Below are 5,000 nucleotides of genomic sequence, written 5' to 3'. Positions count from 1 at the left end.
TTATGAAGATGCTTTCAGGATACTTTGACGCGCTTATCTCGATCCTCAGAAACGATTCCCATAAGAAAAAAATAAAATAAATAAAATAATGACTGGGGAGAAAAAAAAATAAAAGAAGAAAAAGGTCTTTGTAATCTAATTCATAATACCACTTATATTCTAACGTCTAATTTCCTTGAGAATCCTCCCTGATTTTCACTTTTAAATTCATTCTTTCGTTCACGGTCTTCATTGCTTTCCAATTAAGTAATGTACTCTGTCTGTCTGTCTGTCTGTCTGGTCTGTCTTGCTGTCGCTGTCTGCCCTGTCTGTTTTTTCCCCCCCCCTTCCCCCTTTTGGTCCCTCCTCCTTTTTTCCCTTTTTTTTTTTTTTTTTTTTTTTCCCCCTTTTTTCTTTTTGCCTCTCCAATCCTACTTTCTTAAATTGCCCCTTTTTCCCTTTGGGCAACCCTTCCCCCTCCTTCTACCCCCTTTTCCCTCCCTCTCCTTCCCCTTTTCTTCCTTTGCTTCACTCCTCTCTTCCCCTCCCTTACCCTTCTTCCTTCCTTTTCCTCCCATACCCTCCCCTTCCCTCATTTATTTCCTCCCTTCCCCTCTCCTTCTTCCTTCCTTTTTTCCACCATTCCCCTCCCCTACCCCACCCACCTTTCCTCCCCCTCCCCCACCCATCCTTCCCCTCCCCTCCCCAACCCACCTTTCCCCTCCCCTCCCCTTCACCCTTCCCCTCCACCCCCCCACCCGCTCCTCCCAAGAAGGCCCAACCCACCGAGAGCGGCGTAGTGAAATACCAAAATTCATAGAACCAATATCAAGACAATGCAGCAGTTCCACGGGGAATATGCAGCTCGAGCAACTCTCTCTCCCTCTCTCTCGCTGTCTCTCTCTCTCTCTCTCCCTCCTTCCCTCCCACCCACTCTCTCTCTCTCCCCTCTCTTCTCTTCTCTTTCCCTTTATTCTCTTTCTCTTCTCCTTTTTCTCTCTGTCTCTCTGTCGTCTGTCTGTCTGTCGTCTGTCTGTCCCGTCTGCCCGTCTGTCTGCTGTCTGTCTTCTTTTCTGTCTGTCGTCTGCTGTCTGGTCCCGTTTGTCTGTCCCTTCTGTCTGTCTGTCTGTTCTGTCTTTGTCTGTCTGTCCTTCTGTTTTCCTCCCTTCCCTCTCCCTCTCCTCTCCTCTCTCTCCTCTCTCCAAACCTCTCTCTCTCTCCTCCTTCTCCCCTCTCCCCTCTCGCCAATAATAAACAGCCCCCGGGGCCCCCTCCCCAAAAGAGGGTTAAAAGGTTTTTTAAGGGGGACTCACATCCACCTTCCCTCCTGAAAAATTTTTGCCTGGACTTTTTTGGGGTGGGGGGGGGGGTCGTCAGTTCGTTGGTTTCGGGTTATATGACAATTTGCAGAATTTTCATGGGTTTGTCAAATAGGGAAACAAGTAAACCCCCCATATTTTTTTTTTTTTTTTTTTTTTTTTTTTACAAAGTAACGATTTTATTATTCTCTGCAACGTGAAGCAAGAATGAGAATGATTTTTGGATTACTACCATACTGTATTTGTCGTTACAGTTGCGAGCACGAAATTTAGTCTAAGAAATGTATAAACAACAATTCGGAGCCAGCATTGGGAAATTCTATTTTTACGATGTTTTCTTTTGTCATCATTTACCATATAGATGCCACTTTTTTTTCTTTTTTTTTCTCTTTCTATTTTTCTTTTCGTTCTTTTTGTACGTATACCTACACCATCATCTACTTAATTTTCCTTTTCAAACGCCCTCTATTCTGCATATCCCTTACCTAATTATATTTCCCTTAACAATAAAATGCTTTCACTTCCAAGCAAACACGCTTTTTTCAGATCCTTCCTCGACAAAGATCAGTTTACTCAAGAGTAAGAGCACATACTCACCAAGCCACCATCCTCTCTCCAAGCTTCCCATCACCCTATCCCATTATTCTTTAAATATCCTTCTCTCATCATTCTTTATTCTTATCTTCTCTTTTATCCATTTATCTTCACTCTCTATTTCTTTATCTCCCTACTTTCTCTGCCTCTCCCTTCTCCTCTTCATCGTACACCCCATCCCCCTCTTCGTCCTCTCACATCTCTCGCACACTCGGGGATTGGGACCACACTGGTAGGGTGTAACAGTACACCTCCCAGCCCTTGTATTCGCCCCATGACGCAACACCTTAATACACAAACTCGCGTCTCGAGCACCGTTTGTCAACTTTGTGTTTGCTGAGGTGGGGAGAGGGGGAGGGGGAGAGGGAGAGGGAGAGGGAGGGGAGGGGAGAGGGGGGAGGGGAGGAGAGGGGGAGAGGGGAAGGGGAAGGGGGAGAGGGGGAGAGGGATAGGGGAGGAGGAATACGGAAAACGTAGTGGGAAGGGGTAGGGGAGGAGGTGGAGGGAATAGGAAAAGAAGAAAGGGCGGTGTAATATTGAGTGGGAAAAGGGGAATAGGAATAGGAATGGGAATGGGAATGGGAAAGGGAAAAAGGACAGAAACAAAGTAGGTAGGGAGAAGAAAATGGGAAAGAACAGAGGGGGAAAGGGAAAAAAAAAACGATTACGTGGGAGAGGGGAGAAGGTGGATGAAAGGGGAAAAGAGGGAGGAGAGGAGTACATAGGACTGGGAGGAGGGGGGGGGGGAGTGGCCTATTGAGGAGGTATGAAAGAGAAGTTACAGCCTCATTACGGATGTCACTCGTTGCCAGATGGAGAGCGAAGGAAGAGTGAAGATTGTTAGGCATAAAAAGATTAACCGATAAACAACATAAAGAATTACAGAGCACAATTGATACGATAAAAGGAGGAAGAAATGGAAGTAAGGAAGAAGAGAAGGAAGATACGAGAAGAGGAAGTCAGGAAAAAAGAAGAGGAAATTAGGATAATAAAAAGAAGTAAGGAAAACAGCGAAGGAACACACGAGTAGCAAGGAAGTAAGAAACAATAGGAAGAAGACACAAGTAGAAAAAAATAGGAGGAAGACACGATAAGAAAAGCGAGAATTAAAAAAAATTATAGGAAGAAACGAGAAGATGAAGTAAGAAAAAAATGAAAATAAACAGGAGGAAGACACGAGACACAAGGAATAAAAAAAAGCAGCAGGCCCGTGACACCCCCCCCCCCCCCCCCCCCCCCCCGCCGCCGCCGCTACTGCCTCGTGTGTTTGTCCTTCTGGCGGGTCACTCAATCCGCAATGTATTTAGAGGCCGCGAGACTAAATATTTACCCAGCTGTAGTGAGCGACCTACACCCCCCCCCCCCCCCCCCCCCACACCCACCGCCTCTCCTCCCCTACTACCCAATACCCTACCATCTATCCCCCTGACCCTCTACCCTTCCATCCCCCAACCCTCTACCCCTCTATCCCCCAACCCTCTACACCCCAACCCCACCCCCACAAACCCCTTCCCTATACAAAACTTACGTACCGCCTTCTTAACCTGAACCTATCATCGCCCTTATGCTCAGACCACATAGGGGTTAGAATACCCACCCCGCCCCCTGTTTTCGGCCTGACTAAGGGGGGGGGGGAAGGAGAAATTCGTAAGCGGTGGTTTTAATGAAGCTTGGAAGTCCTCGCCATTTGTTTTCGTGGGTCACGTGAGTATCGAAGTATCATCCATCCCCTGGCGCCTTGTTACCCGCACGAATACGAGAGTCACATGCCCACACACACACGAACGTACACGCGAAACATGAACATGAAGATATAGTCAAAGCACACTTACTCCTCGCACACACACGTACACACAGATGAGCATACACACGCGTACACACAAAAACACGCAAATACACGAATACAAACAAAAACACATACATATAGACACACTCACTCCTCACACACACAGATATAGACACACTCACTCCACACACACACACACACACACACACACACACACACACACACACACACACACACACACACACACACACACACACACACGAGCCATAAACTGAAATCCATTAATTGAACGTAACAGCGACACAGAAGCTCTTCAACGCTCCCCTCCCTCCTACCCCCCCTCTCCCCCTTTTCCCCCTCGCACCCCCTCTCCCATTTCTCTCACTCATTCCCCGTCCCTCCCCCTCCCTCCCCCCTTCCCCTCCCCCCCTCCCCCCCCCCCCCCCACCCCCCTCCCCCTTTCCCTTCCCCCCTCTGTCCCCCCCCTTCTTTCCACCTCCCCCCCTCTTCCCCCCCTCCCCCTCCCCCTTCCCCCCCGAAATCATAACTCCTCCCTTTCCTCGCCTCGTTTATAAAAGAGATAACGGCGATAAGACAGAGCAAAAAATTTGCTATTTAAACCCCCCCAAAAAACGATAAAAACGAACAAAAAAAGGAAAAGAGAAGGAAAAAAAAAAAAGGACCAACTGTCCGATACTTGTTCTGCCCCCCCAAAAAACTGTCTTTTAAGAGTGCTAAAGCCTCATTAGACTACAGAGTCATCCTTCCTTCCTCCTCCCTACCCCAACCCCCCTTCCCTCACCCCCAGTCGCTTCCCCTCCCCCTCACCCCCCTTGCCATCATTATTACCTCTTGCCCTAAGCCTCCACTCACTCATGCCTTCGTTTACCCTAGTGAGGCTACTGTATTTTGGAATTCTCTCTCCCAAAAAGATATTTCAAAAAATGAAGGGAAACTGAATGAATAAAATCCCGATTTCACCCCTACACTCTAACCCCCCCCTACCCTTTTTCCCTGCTCCAGCCCCCCAAATATTACCCCCCCCACCTCCACCTCCCCTCCAAACCCCCCAACCTTCCCCCCCCCCTTCCCCCCCCCCCCCTCCCCCTCCCCCTCCCCCCCCCCTCCTTTTTCTTTTCTTCTTCTTCTTCTTCTTCTTCTCCTCTTTTCTTCTCCTCCCCTTTTTCCCTTTTCCTCTTTTCTCCTCCTTCTTCTTCTCCTCCCCCCTTTTCCCCCCCTAACCCATTTCCCCCCCAGGGTTCCTGTTTCTTATTCTTATTCCCTCCTTCCTCCTCCCATCTTCCCCCTTCCTCCTCACTTCT

This window comes from Penaeus chinensis, chromosome 37 (assembly GCF_019202785.1).
Source record: "Penaeus chinensis breed Huanghai No. 1 chromosome 37, ASM1920278v2, whole genome shotgun sequence".
Taxonomy (NCBI): domain Eukaryota; kingdom Metazoa; phylum Arthropoda; class Malacostraca; order Decapoda; family Penaeidae; genus Penaeus; species Penaeus chinensis.
This window is presented reverse-complemented; position numbering follows the sequence as displayed.